The 16163-nt window shown below is 41.4% G+C and overlaps 1 pseudogene; it reads left to right on the top strand.

The window, feature by feature from the left end:
- Positions 1-7148: 7148 nt before the first annotated feature.
- LOC104439052 lies at positions 7149-15898 on the top strand (annotated as a pseudogene).
- The last annotated feature ends 265 nt before the right edge of the window (positions 15899-16163 follow it).

The raw sequence follows: 16163 nt of genomic DNA, 5'->3' as shown, positions 1-16163 counted from the left end.
CGTTCAACGTTGGAGCCTTGGAGGGCTTCCACCTGTCCCCACGAATTTTCCCCGAAGGCGCGTGTAGATCTGGAGGTACATCCCGTTTTTCGTGGTTTTCAGCTTTACCGACTCCTTACTTGTATCTTTTACACAAGCCAAATAACCATAAATAACCATTTCTCAAAAGCTTTCTTGCTCACATAGCTGAAATTAACCTTGGAAAAGTGCCTTCATAACTTCCGAAAAAAGAGAATTTTGGTTGATTTGGAGGTCGAAAAATAACTTTCTTTGAATAACAATCGACAGTGGCATGATATTTTGATAACCAATCCATCCCTAGAATAACATCGAAATCTCGTATATCTAACTCCACCAAATCCATAGGCAACGGTACATCATCAATTTGCAACAAACAATTCTTGAAAACACGATCAGCAATCAAGAAATCACCTGTGGGAGTATCGATACACAATTCATATTTTAGAAACTCAGGCAATACATCAAGTTTCTTTGCAAAGTCAATGGAAGTAAAGGAATGCGTAGCACCGGGATCAAACAATGCATAAGCAGGTTGTGAGGCAATAGAAATATTACTTGCAACAACTGTATTAGAAGCCACTGCATCCTCTCCTGTCATCGTAAAAACTTTCCTAGTCATCATTTGCCTTTGCTGGCCTTCTTGTGGCCTATCAACTGGAGGCGCGGTCTTCCTCATAGAACAAGTATAGGCTCGATGTCCAGGTTGTCCACATACAAAACATACTATACTATCTCCAGGGGCATTCTTCTGTGCTGGACAATCACATGCCATATGTCCCATTTTTCCACAAGTAAAACATGCTCCTCTCTTGCAGTAACAAGGACCACTATGTCATCTCCCACAAGTAGTACAAGGGCCTAGATTATTCTGAATTCTAGGCTTTCCTAATTGATTAAAAGCTTTCCTCTTTCCGTTGCCACTGGCCCTACTATCCTAATAAACCATGGATCTCAACTTCTTATGTTGAGGTACACCTTGCTCGTCACGCTCCAAAATCTTTTGTTCCACTCTGATGGCTCGTTCCAACACATCTTTATAAGATGTCAATGCTAGAGGTGTGAGTGCTGAACCGATTTCATACCGGAGCCCCCTTTGAAAGTGATCAGCTTTATCTTGCTCATTAGACACATATTGCTCAGCAAATCTACTCATTTGATTAAAGCAAGCTACATACTCCAAAACCGTGGAGTCGCCTTGAGATATGTGTATAAAATCACTCTTCATTTTTGCCTGAAATGACACGGGAAGAATTGGGCGTTAAAAGCCCGCTTAAAGTCCTCCCAAGCTATAGCACCACCCCCTATCTCCAAGAGCTGGCCTCATTCCCTCCCACCAATGCTCGCCTCGCCTTCTAAATATCGAGAAGCAAAGTTAACCTTCTTGTCTTTAGGAACATCTTCGCTTCAAAGATCCCCTCGATCTTTCTAGTCCTTTGTAGCTGCAAGAGGATCAGCCTTCCCATCATAAGCGGGTGGTTTCGCCTCTTTGAATTGCACAAAGGTGTATGAGCCAGTTGCTCCATCTCCACTTAATTCCTTTGCCTGACGATACCAATGAATCATGGCTTGCTCAAAGTCACTCAAGGGAAACGACCGTTGGTTAACTTCACGACTTCATGCGAGTTAGGACTTCCATCACGCCAATCCTCCAGTCTCCTCCTTAGAGATGCACCTCGAGAAGCTTGAGGCGTGTCTCTAGCATCAAGGGCGACAACTTGCTTGCCTTTACTATTTCTACGAAGCGAAGCAAGTGTCTCCAAGTCACGCATGATCACTTGAATCCAAGAACGGAGCTACAACTTAATATCTAAAAAGGCTAACGCGTTAAAAAAAAATCTATCACACAATCTCACATCGTCCCATATCTACCCAAACAAATCAAAACCTAGGCTCTAATACCAACAAATGTCACACCCTGATTCACAAGAAGAAGGGCATGACACGGCCGTCTTTTTACCAAAGGACGTAGCCTCAGCGTAACCAAAATTGAGCCCAATATCAACATCCACACACACACACACACACACACACACACACACACACACATATATATATATATGACAAAAAAAGGGCAATTTGTTACAATATCAAAGTATATCTATAATCCACAAAAATCAAAACCTAAACCTTCTACAAAGACTAACTTATCAACTTATCAACTATGCATAAGCCATACCCAAAAATTTCTACCACAAAAGTCCTCCCCGAACGAACGCTCACGCCTATTCGCAACTCACTGAAGAACCTGAAAAAAAGTAGATGAGAAGAGTGAGCTACCACGGCTCGGTGAGTAACACATTTCTTCTAAGCGGATCAAGAAATCACTATGCACATTTTAAAATACAAACATAACTCACTTTATCATAATACCAAATTATAATTAAAATACCGAAAGTACCAATGGTCAAGTCCATTAGTCAATCTCATAAAACATGTATCAATGGTCTATTCCATTGATTAATCTCATCAAATCATATCGATGGTCCACTCCATTGATCAAACTCAAATTATACGTCGATGGTCCACTCCATTGACCAATTCATGCTCAAATGTCTAACCATGGTCAAGCGTAACGCCCGTGACAAAACGACCAAGATTCTCCCATTGGCAAGGTCTCCACCTATTATTAGCCGGTGGCTCGGCCCATAAGGATATCTTAAAATAGTATGCGCATACCCACACCCCTCAGGGTCCACAGAGACATTGAGCACTAATCACAAATCACAATATCCAGTAATCCAACGTCAGAAAAGAAATCATATCACAACTCAAAATTTGATATATAAATATCAAAGCATTCTCCAAAACATTTCAATATTCTTTCACAAAGATCTTCACAAATCCTTTTTTTTAAACAACCATTCAAATAAACGTCAAAATATAACTCCTTCAAACAACAAAAATGTCAATAATAGCTCGATCTTGTTTTATGCAACAAAATATGCTTTTATCATCTCATAGAGTATTTAATCCACCATGTTTCTCAAAACATGAGTTTAAAATACAAAAAAGAAATAGTGTCATTCATCGGGAAAAGCCAAAAATAAACTCATTACGCTCATACGAACCAACGCATTCGGATTTCTAACAATTAACGGAAAAATAATATTAAAAGACCGAGTAAAAAGATATTCTTATAACGACTTGCCTATACTAGGCCTATTAGTCGATAAAACAACACCTACGTGCCCCAAAAGCTCACAATTTAGCATAAACCCATCATTTTCAGCTAGGCGCGGCCCATGCGCTAACTTCATCATGCCATAACTTCCTTCACAAAATTCCGTTTCAAGCTGTCTTATAGTCTTAGAAAGCTCTCTTAACATACAACAACAACCCCAACTCAGCCGCCCCAAAACAGTACCAAAACAACAAAAAAAAAAAAGAGACTTGAAGCCACTGTTCGCTACAGTACCAGATTGCGCCCCCAACTTCAAAATTCCGTTCGAACAAATCGCAAGCTCAAATCACGATCTGTAAAATGCTATAACTTCACAACATCCCAAAGTACTATTTCTAAAAAATATACAGCTTAACGACTCAAAAATCGGATTTCACCACACAAATACCAAAGAAATCCGAATTTCGAGCCCTAATTGCGGCGATTGCTTCAAGTAAGTGATTAAAGGCTTCAATTTCTTACCGGCCTTGCAAAACACACTTGAGCCGGCTTGATGAGGCATCCGGATCATGAGCGAGCCAAAAATTTTCCCTTTTTCCCTTTTTCCTTTCTCTTCTTTCTCTCTTCTCCCCTGTTTCGTGTTTTCCCCTGCTTCTACCGGTATTCTTCTCTTTCTCTCCCTCTTTCTCTCTTTTTATAATCTAGCTGAAGGTTCCACAACTCTCTTCAGCCTCCCTTTTTGACTTTTCAAACTCTTTCGTTTTATTTTATTTTATTTTATTTTCTTTTTTAAAGCCCATATATTACAGGCATTGTTTCTGTCTCATGTTAAGATCTGTGATAATCTTCTCCATTGTCTATGATGATATCCTCTCTCTCTCTCTCTCATCAAGGAGTTAGTGAAATCTTATCTTTTCTGGTTAATGATTTTTTTTTACTGTGTTTGACGGTCCTATATGCAACATTCAATACTAAAATCAATTTTCTCAGACTCGTTCTTTACTGCAACCTCTCATAGGAGTTCGTAGTCTAATGTCCGGAAAGCGCTCTCTTAGTGGATATACTTATCGTTTTACCCTCATATTGTGACTGAACTAAAGTCTATTGATGAATACCGAGAGTTGGATACACAACTGCTGTTTGTGGAGACAAAGTATCCAGTCTCGAATCTGGAATTAGTTCAGATTCTACTGGAAACTTTAGCCAGAGATGGATTCTTTATGGGAAATCATGTCAGATTAATGGTAACTTTAGACAAACTATAGTATGATCACCCAGCTTTAGCAAAGAATTTGTTGCTGCCTTGTTTGGAATGAGTAGTTCAACACTCCTGTTCTCCGTGACTTTACTGCGATTGGATAATAGAATTCCAACTATCTTGACTAGGACAAGAGCGTGATTGTCGAGCTCCATTACGCTTGCTTGGATGACAAGCGCAATAATTAATAGTGCGTGTGAGTAGATACGTTCTTTGATCTTTGCTGGGTTTTTTCTGCTTTAGTTTACACTAGATGCTCATTGTCTGTCACATGTTAAAATTTCGAAATGCAGCGTGCCAGTGTTGACACAGGTAACATATTTACATGGTTAACTAAGCATGTCTGAGCATGTCGATGATAGTTACTTGTGTAATATGCCTTGGCAAGATTCCTAGATGTGTTAGCAACTTTGCTCTGACAACTCCTATTGAATTAGTAAGTGTGCACTGCATAGAAGGAAGCGTATGATATGGTCCGAGATGAATTCCTTCAGTGCATCGGGTTCATTGGGACCATCAATCACAGACCTCACGATGTGCTGGAACTAGCGATGAGGATTGGTTTAGTTCAATCATGTGGGCTCGATGTCACCAAGTTTTATCTTCCTTACTCATCTAGAAGGCTCGATCTGTCATTGCCGGGTCATCCTGTGGAGAATTTGCCCATGCACTCAACTCCACGAAAAGACCAATTACATCAGGAAACTAATCAGAAGCTGTCCCATTGGAGAATAGGAGGGCACGGCGAACATTCAAAGGTTGGCCATTTGACTTGGGCATTACCAAAAAAAAAAAAAAAATCACCGGAGAGCAGGAGGGCACGGCGAACATCCAAGAGAGGTCAGATCCGCAAATGTGAACACAGATATTCGATACATGTGGTTACATAGTTTTGAGGACAGTTGAAATTGCATAGGCAAGATTGACCACCACCTGATAAAAGTTCGTCTTTCGACCAAAAAATAAGTAAATAAATTCTGTCAAATTTCCATCATTGCCCCAATTTCTTCTCCCCTGCTTGCTGTTCTCATGCTGCTGTTGAAAGGAGGAACACGTAAACCTTGCAACATTTTTGTCTTCTCCAGAGGAACAAACTTGTCGTTTTCTGGCTTGCCGTTAAACTGATCTGGAACATCTGGTTTTGCCGGCTTTATCGGTTATAGAACCACAGATGTCGAAGGCATCTTGGTGCTCTTCGAAGTGTACTCCAGAGTAGTGTTAAGATAAGGAGATTATCATTGGCTCTTTGACTCTTCCCTCTTTCATCCATCCAGTGAGATGAGAGCACCTGTGGACTTCCAAAGCAAATGCTTTTATTCATGTACATGAAGTATTTGATATGTCTTTTCGGTTTGCCAAAATCCGTTTGCTGCAGAAACATTAGGAGTAGGAAATAAGGGTCCTTCCGTTTCGTGTGTCCACAGGCGCTTGCAGCATCCCATGGGCATTTCTTTTTTGAGATGAATTCCTTCCATGTATCGGGCTCATTAGGTCCATCAATCACAGACCTCAGGATGTGCTGGAACTAGTAATGAGGATTGGTTTAGTTCAATCATGTGGACGCTTGATGTAACCACATTTTATCTTCCTTACCCATCCAGAAGGCTCGACCTGTCGATGTTGGGTCTATGCTGTGGAAAGTTTGCGCATGCACTTGCGCCACCAAAAGACCAATTTGCTCATCATCCAGAAGGCGAACGTCAGGAAACAAATCAAAAGCTGTTCCACTGTAGAATAGGAGGGCATGGCGAAAATTCAAAGCCTGACCATTTGACTTGGACACTACAAAAAAGCACCAGGACCAACAGGAATCAATCAAAATCACTCGGGTCGCTGCTTTGCCGATCTATTGAAAAGAACAAAAAGGAACAAATGCATCCACACCCATCATCTTAGGACCCACCGAATTTTAGCACTTTCAAACGAGGTTAAAAATCCGGGAGTTCTGCCGAGCAATACACAAGCAAACCAACACTTTTGCTTCATGTTTGAGCTGATAGATATCTAGCTCCAACACCGGAGAGTCTCTCTAACCAGAAAAGACTCTGAACCACCTCCGATTATGCCGAGACTAACCTCATCACCTCCTCATATTCACTTCTTCTTCTACATCCCGTGTCTCGTCTTCCTCTGCTCCTCTCCCATGTTGCAGAGTCTCAAATCCCGGATCAAGAACAGCACGTCCTCTTGAAGCTGAGGCAAACCTGGCAAGACCCATCTTCCCTCGATAACTGGGTCCCCTCCAATTCAACCTCCCACTGCACATGGCCCGAGGTCACCTGCCAAGACGGCTCGATCACCGAGCTCAAGCTTGCCAACCTGAACATTAATTATCCGATCCCCCCATTCATCTGCGACCTCAAGAATCTGACCAAGCTCGATCTCTCCAACAACAATATTCCTGGAGGGTTTCCCACAGTTCTCTACAATTGTTCCAGTCTCCTGTACCTCGACCTGTCCCAGAATCGCTTCGAAGGTTCAATTCCATCCGATATCGATGGCATGGCTGATCTTCAGGTCCTGATTCTTGCCACCAACAGCTTCTCTTTTGATGTCCCGGCGTCGATCGCGAGGCTGCAGAGGCTGAGGATTCTTCACCTTTACCAGTCCGAGTACAATGGCACGTACCCTGAAGAGATTTTTGGCCTCTCCAATCTTGAAGAACTGAGGCTCGAGTACAACTACAAGTTCGTGCGGTCGCAGCTACCGTAGAACTTCACCGCCCTGAAGAAGCTGCGGTTCTTCTCAATGGAGCAGACAAACCTGTATGGTGGAATCCCGGAGACGATCAGTGATATGGAGGCTCTCGAGCACTTGGATTTGGGGATGAATCCACTGACAGGAGAGATCCCGGGTAGCATTTTTGCTCTGAGGAACTTGAGCGAGTTGTACGTGTCCAAGACTCGTGTATGGGTCGATTCCTCAGTCAGTCAGCGCCGCGAACCCAAGCGTGATTGATCTGTCTTTTAAAAAATTTGGCGGGGAACATACCTGAAGTTTTCGAAAGCTCAAGAATCTATACAGCTTGAATTTAGAGTTCAATCAATTGTCCAGCGGAATCCTGAAAGGCATGGCGCATCTTCCCGCTTTGTCTGATGTCAGGTTGTCCAACAACAATCTATCGGGCACAATTCCCCCGGACTTTGGCAAGTTTTCCCTGCTCACAAGATTCGAAGTGGCCTACAACAACTTCACCGGTGCATTTCCAGAACAGCTGTGCCATGGCGGCACGCTGTTCAGGTTGGCCGCTATGGACAACAATCTCAACGGGGAGTTGCCGAAGTCACTTGGAAATTGCAGTACTTTGCTCTTAGTGATGTTGCACAACAATGGATTCACCGGCAAAGTGCCTGGGGGACTCTGGATGTCACGGAACTTGATGACTTTGATTTTGAGTGGTAATGGATTAACTGGCGAGCTTCCCGAGGAGCTGTCCCCAAGCCTCACTCGGATCGAGATAAGCAACAACAAATTCTCCGGCAAGATTCTGAGCACGGTGTCTTCGTGGAGGAACTTGAGGGTATTTGATGCTAGTAATAACCTCCTCAGGGGCACGGTTCCGACTGAATTGACAGCGCTTCCTTTTCTGACGGAGCTTTTGCTCGGTCAGAACGAGCTCTCCGGGATTCTTCCCACAGACATCGTTTCATGGAAATCCTTGACCACTCTGAATCTAAGTCACAATAAGATCTCGGACTGATTCCTAGTGAAATCGGTTTTCTACCTGTACTCACGCAGTTAGACCTGTCTGACAACCAACTGCCCGGCTTGATTCCTCCTGAAATCGGCCAACTGATTCTGAACCTTCTGAATTTATCATCCAATCGCCTCAGCGGACCAATCCCAGCCAAGTTAGAGAACGCCGCATATGACACCAGTTTCCTGAACAACCCTGGGCTCTGTGCATCCAATTCGTTCATGAGGATCAATGTCTGCAACGCCCAATCCCATAGGTTGAGCAAGAGCAATCTCACCTTGATCGTGATCTTGGCCTCTTTGCGGCGGCAATCTGCATTTTCTTGGTGGTGCTATTCACGATCAGAGCTTCCAGAAACAACAGGGATTGATTTGATTCGACTGTGAAACTGACTTCATTCCAAAGTTTGAATTTTACGGAATCGAATATTCTGTCGGGATTGAAGGAGCTGTTATTTATTTTTGTGATCCCACATTTTTTACCCAAATTTTCTCTTAAAGTTGCGACTGTTCGATCCACGCCTGCACTAAATTTCGTGACAACCGCCCGTTTTGATGGGAGACGATGTATAAATAAGAACGTCACGTTCATTTTCGACGGGTGATGACAAGGCTAATTCAAACTCTCTCATTCGTAATACACCATCAATACGAGTGAATTGGGTAGTAGAGTGTCCCAATTTTGTTTGATTTCAAGTTTTCTGACGAACGCGAACAAGAACAATGGCTGGAGGTTTGTCTTCGATTGATCCTGGCTTCCGCATATGAATTATTTTGTCTAACATTTGGTATCAGACCATGTCTAGTGCCTCTGCCTTGTTCTTCTCGTTTTTTTTTTTTTGTGTGTTTTTCGGGCATTTTAGAGATGAACAGTAACTCGGGATTTTGAGGCCAGCAGAGAAACTCCCAAATTCCGGCGACCCACCCCTTGATTTCGGACCCACACGGTCGCACCGCCATTAGGAATATTAGCCATGAGTTTTTCCAGTATATCGGTGTTCACCGGAGGCCAATCGGGCGGCGGAAGTCGCGGTGGTTGAAGGAATTGTGTTTTGGGAAATTTTCGTCTGATTTTGGGGCCAATTTTTGCTCATTTTCGCCGAAACTTAGACCCATGTGATCGTGTCGGCATGTTTTACAAAACCCATAATTTATTTCGGTCTGAGATGGGCTGCCGGAGAAGAAACGGGGCTGAAATCGCGGCTGAAAATGGCGAAAAACCGACGGAAAGCTTCTGTTCGCGCGAGGAAGAAGGCGCGTGGAACCCACTCGCGCGCTGCGGTTGCAGGCGCGTGGAATCCACGCGCCACGCGCCCTCACGCGCGCGCTAACCGCTGGCACGTGGGATCCACGCGCGCGCCTGCGCGTTGAACCGCGCGCGTGCGGACCACGCGCCTGCCGCGGGAACGGGCGCGTGCTAGGCACGCGCCTGATGTCTCCTCCGCGCCTCTTTTTACGATTTTGCCTTAAATTTTCATGTTTTTGCAATTTTGCCTTTGGCTGATTTATTTAATTACTGTTCTGCCCTTGATGTATTTATTTATTATGTCATTTTATACATGAAATTAAATGTCCAATGGTCCATATATTTAATTAATTAGAGAGTGGCCACATCATCTTTAATTAATTAAATTATATATTAAAAGCATGGGATCATATTTAGAAATGGACATTAATTGTAATTAATTGTAATTAATTATATTAATATAATGAATTTTATCCCACAGGAATTTTCATTATAATAATATGATTAATTAGGATGAAATATCATATTATTTTTCTTAATTTACCCACAGGAATTAAGAAAAGGCATAAAATATGGTAGTTTCTTCATGAAGTGATTATGAATCTATTTAAATTAAAAACTTAGCCCATGTGTAGTTTTATGTTTGTGATTCATATTGTGACATGTTTACATTGGTAAAACATGATTTATTTATATTTGCCTCAAATTTTGCGACATAAGCATGATTATTTGATATGCGTTTCGCAACCCTGTGAATTTCTCTCAATTTAAGTTTGATGTTCCTATACCGAATGGTGAAAACTATAAAGTTTGGAAGGAGTCAGTTCTTCTTCAATTGGGGTGGATGGACATTGACTATGCTATAAGGAAAGACGAACCACTTGCTCTTACTGATTCGAGCACTCCAGCTGAGATAGCTCTTTATAACCAATGGGAGCGGTCCAACCGCGTTTGTGCCATGTTTATAAGAGCTAAGATATCTCATAGTATTCGTGGTTCGGTTGCTCAGCATGGCAATGCTAAGGCTTTATTGGAGGCCATAGATGCGCAGTTTGAAAGTTCTGAGAAGGCACATGCCATGACCCTGATTATGAAGTTTTCATCATTGAAGCTCACTAGTGTTAGAGGTGTGCGTGAGCACATCATACAAATGAGGAACATTGCAGCTCAACTTAAGAACCTTGAGGTTGAGATATCTGAATCATTCCTTGTGTATTATATTCTGAACACTCTCCCACAACAGTATGCACCTTTCAAGATCTCTTATAACACACATAAGAATAAATGGTCTATTAATGAACTCATGACCATGTGTGTTCAAGAGGAAGAAAGACTGGTTATGGAATTGGGAGAAAGTGCTCATTTGGCAACACAAGGAAAGAATAAGGGCTATGGCAAGCATAAGGGAAAATGTAAAATACCTCCCCAAGCTAACATTAAGAAAGAATCCAAATGCTTCTTTTGTAAACATAAGGGGCATATAAGGAAGGATCGTGTCAAATTTAAGGCCTGGCTCGAGAAGAAAGGTAATCCAATCTATTGTGTTTGTTATGAATCTAATATGACTGATGTAAGTCACAACACTTGGTGGATTGATTCTGGATCTACAATCCATATTTTGAATTCCTTGCAGGGTTTTCAAAACCACAGAAAGCTAGTGGGAAGTGAACAAAGCATCTATTCAAGAAACAAGATGCGCTCGCATGTGGAAGCTATTGGGACATGTAGACTAATTCTCAATAGTGGTTTTGTTTTAAATTTGGAAAAGACCTTTTATGTTCCTAGTTTTTCTAGAAACTTAATTTCAGTTTCAAGACTTGTACCTTTGGGATACTCTTTTAACTTTTCAGATTCAAACTTGTTTATCATTTAAATCTGAAATTGTCGGGAGTAGTATTTTGTCCGATGGTCTTTTCGAATAAATTTACAAGACAATGCCTATTATGATGCGATGCATGTTCATGATAAAGCTGGTATGAAACGATGTGTTGTGAAAGAACATTCATCTATGTTGTGGCATCGGAGATTGGGACATATCTCCATAGAAAGAATTAAATGATTAATAAATGATGGAGTACTTGGTACTTTATATTTTACTAATTGTGATACTTGTGTGGACTGCATAAAGGGAAAGCAGACTAACAAGTCAAAGAAAGGTGCCAAGAAGAGTACAGAAATATTAGAAATCATACATACAGATATTTGTAGTTCGGATATTGACTCATGTAGTCAGAAATACTTCATCTCTTTCATAGATTATTACTCACGTTACATGTATCTCTATTTGATTCATAATAAGTATGAAGCATTAGATGCCTTTAAAGTATTTAAGACGGAAGTAGAGAAACAATGCGGTAAGCAAATTAAGATAGTGAGATCAGATAGAGGTGGAGAATTCTATGGTAGATACACTGAAGATGGACAAGCACTTGGTCCATTTGCAAGGTTTCTTCAAGAGCATGGGATAGTTGCCCAATATACTATGCCTGGTTCTCCGGACCAAAATAGCGTAGTGGAAAGAAGAAATCGGATCTTATTAGACATGGTGCGTAGTATGCTTAGCAGCTCCAAACTTCCTAAATTCTTATGGATTGAAGCACTTAAGACGGTAGTGTACATATTAAACCGAGTTCCGACCAAGGCTGTCCTAAAGACACCTTTTGAGTTATTTAAGGGTTGGAAACCGAGTTTACATCATGTGCGCGTTTGGGGATGCCTGTCTGAGGTGAGAATTTATAATCCACAAGAAAAGAAGTTGGACCCAAGGACCATAAGTGGATATTTCATTGGATATGCCGAAAGGTCTAAGGGATACAGGTTTTATTGTCCATCTCATACCACTAGGATTGTGGAATCAAGAAATGCTAAATTTCTTGAAAATGACTTGATCAGTGGGAGCGATCGACCGAGGGATCTTGTTCCTAAGGAAGATCATTCAGACACTCAACCTTCCACCTTAAGTTTAAGGTTGGTTGTTGCTCATAATGCCCCTTTAGTTCAGCCGGCTATTGAACAACCAATTGTTGAAGTTCCACAACCTGCTGATATTGATCCAGTAGATCCAGTTGTTCAACAATTACCAGAAACTGTTGAACAACCAGTTGAGCAACATGCTCCTCAAGAGAATGTTGATCCAACATTGAGAAGATATGCTAGAATAAGGAAATCGGCTATTCCTAGTGATTATATTGTGTATTTACAAGAGTCCGACTACAATATTGGAGCTGAGAATGATCCTGAAATGTTTTCACAAGCCATGGATAGTGATAAATCCAATTTGTGGTACAATGCCATGAAGGAAGAGATGAGTTCTATGGCATCTAACAAAGTCTAGGATTTGGTTCGATTCTGATGGTGCGAAGGCCATTGGTTGTAAATGGGTCTTCAAAACTAAGAAGGATTCATTAGGTAACATTGAAAGATATAAAGCTAGATTTGTTGCCAAAGGATTCACTCAAAAGGAAGGAATCGATTACACGGAGACTTTTTCAACTGTATCTAAGAAAGATTCTCTTCGTATTGTTTTGGCTTTGGTTGCCCATTTTGATATGGAATTACATCAGATGGATGTGAAAATGGCGTTCCTCAATGGAGAACTAGAGGAGGAAGTTTACATGAAACAACCTGAAGGATTTTCCTCTAGTAAAGGTGAGCATTTGGTGTGCAAGCTTAAGAAATCTATATATGGCTTGAAACAAGCATCCCGCTTAAGAAATCTTCATTTGGCTTTGTAGAGAATGTCATGGATCAATGTATATACCAGAAGGTCAGTGGGAGCAAAATTTGTTTTCTTGTGCTGTATGTGGATGATATACTACTTGCAACCAATGATAAAGGGGTTGCTACATGAGGTGAAACAATTTCTCTCTAAGAGTTTTGACATGAAGGATATGGGTGAGGCATCTTATGTTATTGGCATTAAGATCCATAGAGATAGACCTCGAGGCATTTTAGGACTATCACAAGAAACCTATATCAATAAGGTCCTAGAGAGATTTCGGATGAAAGATTGTTCACCAAGTATAGCACCTATTGTGAAGGGTGACAGGTTCAATTTGAACCAATGCCCGAAAAACGATCTAGAAAGGGAACAAATGCACAACATTCCATATGCTTCTGCTGTTGGAAGCTTGATGTATGCTCATGTTTGCACTCGACCTGACATCGCTTTTGTTGTTGGAATGTTGGGAAGATATCAGAGTAATCCAGGTTTAGACTACTGGAGAGCTGCAAAGAAAGTGATGAGATACCTTCAAGGTACCAAAGACTATATGCTTATGTATAGACGGACTAACAACCTGGAAGTGGTTGGTTGTTCGGATGCGGACTTCGCGGGTTGCGTTGATTCACGAAAATCAACATCTTGATACATTTTCATGTTAGCTGGCGGAGCCGTGTCATGGAGAAGTGCCAAGCAGACTTTGACTGCTACTTCCACTATGGAGGCTGAGTTCATTTCTTGTTTTGAGGCTACTCGCATGGTGTATGGTTGAAGAGTTTCATTGCTGGGCTTAGAATTGTTGATTCTATTTCTAGGCCATTAAGAATATATTGTGACAATTCAGCTGCGGTTTTTATGGCTAAAAATGCCAAAAGTGGCAGTCGAAGTAAGCATATCGACATTAAGTATTTAGCCATAAGGGAATGTGTTAAAGAGAATAAAGTGGTCATTGAACACGTTAGCACTGAATTGATGATAGCCGATCCTTTAACTAAAGGCATGCCACCAATGAAGTATAAGGATCATGTAACTAGTATGGGAATAGGTCCCATCATGTAATTTGTCGTCATATGTATGATTTTTGTTGTATGAAACTCTTATTCAGTTGTAATGTTGATTCTCAATTTTTGTGTGCACATTTTGTTGTTTATGAGAATAACATTTATCCTTGATTTTGGAATAAACATGGGGTTTATTCATTAAGATATGTTGTCACATATAGGCTTACATTAAAGAAATAAGATGCATTGTGATACATGGAAGATATTACTCACTCTTAGAGGACATGTCGCCATGATTCATGTGTTTTGTTTCTTTTCTTTAAGCATAAAGTTTTCGTGGAATTAGTTGGATAATCCGTATGATGAAAATGATGGGATCAAGTGGGAGAATGTTATTTATTTTTTGTGATCCCACATTTTTGACCCAAATTTTCTCTTAAAGTTGTGACTGTTCGATCCACGCTTCGTACCCTTTTGTGACAACCGCCCGTCTTGATGGGAGACGATGTATAAATAGGAACGTACGTTCATTTCTGACGGGTGATGACAAGGTCTAACTCAAACTCTCTCATTCAGAATACACCATCAGTACGAGAGTGAATTGGGTAGTAGAGTGTCCCCAATTTTGTTTGATTTCAGGTTTTCTGACGAACGCGAACAAGAACAATGGCTGGAGGTTTGTCTTCGATTGATCCTGGCTTCCGCATATGAATTATTTTGTCTAACAGGAGCATAATGTGATTGGAAGCGGTGGATCAGGAAAAGTATATCACATTATTGTGAATCCTTCTGGTGATGCCGTCGCTGTGAAAAGGATTTCGAATAACCAAAAGTTAAATAAGAGCTGGAAAAGCAATTTGTAGCAGAAGTGGAGATACTTGGGAACATTAAGCATCGGCACATTGTCAAATTGTTGTGCTGTATTTCTTGCGAGAACTCGAAACTCTAGTGTATGAGTACATGGAAAATAGAAGCTTGGACCATTGGCTTCACAAGAAGAAAAGATTGTCGCCCACGTCGGGTGTCACCAACAATATGATCTTGGAGTGGCCCAATAGGTTGCAGATTGCGCTCGAGCAGCTAAAGGACTTTGCTATATGCATAATGATTGTTCATCACCCATCATCCACCGAGACGTGAAATCGAGCAATATTCTCTTAGACTCAGAGTTCCACGCAAAAATTGCTGACTTCGGCCTTGCAAGGATGTTGGCCAAGCCTGGAGAAGCTGTTAGCATGACAGCTGTTGCCGGTTCTTTCGGCTATTTGGCACCAGGTTCGTCTATTTTTTTAACATGAGTTCGTTTCAGCTATGCCAGTTCGCCCTCCTCATACTTTACATATCCTACCAGCAGGATATTTAGTTTTGTCTTGCCTTTTTTTTTTTTTTATGTTGGACAACAGAGTACGCTCATACGACAAGAGTCAATGAGAAGATTGATGTCTATAGCTTTGGGGTGGTTCTCTTGGAGCTAACCACTGGGAGTGAGGCTAACGACGGGGACGAAGACATGTGCCTTGCTGATTGGGCATGGCGTCACATCGAAGATGGCAACCCAATATCTGATGCATTAGATGAGGAGATCAAGGATGACTCAAACGTAGATGAAATAAGCAAGGTTTTCAAGCTCGAGATCTTTTGCACTGCTACTCTGCCTTCCACGAGGCCTACAATGAAGGAGGTACTGCAAATGCTGCTCAAATGTAAAGATCCGCTGTATAATGTCGAGAAGAAATCCCGACACGAGTTTGATGTTGTCCCACTTCTCGAAAATTCCGAGCATGAGGAAGTGCCGCGCAGCAATTTTCATGCTCTTGAGCGCAACACTTACTGACCGTTTGCACTAGAACAGTTGCAGAAGCTTTGTGAATGGATTTGGACTCCCAACTTTTTTTTTTTTTGGTAAAAGGTAAGAAATATATTAACTAAAGCCAAAGAGAAGCAAGAAGCTATACAACAAGAACTCAGCACCAAGAACTTACACTCCCTAAGACAAGAATAGTCAAAGTGAGTGGAAGGGTGCCAAAGTAAAACAAGCCCACCTGCACAGGAGCAAAGGAATGCCAAAACAACGGCAAAAGCAAACCAAATGGCCTAAA

The sequence above is a fragment of the Eucalyptus grandis genome, chromosome 10 (assembly GCF_016545825.1).
Source record: "Eucalyptus grandis isolate ANBG69807.140 chromosome 10, ASM1654582v1, whole genome shotgun sequence".
Classification (NCBI taxonomy): Eukaryota; Viridiplantae; Streptophyta; class Magnoliopsida; order Myrtales; family Myrtaceae; genus Eucalyptus; species Eucalyptus grandis.
Note: the sequence above shows the minus strand (reverse complement) of the source record. Positions and strands in the feature narration are given on the sequence as shown.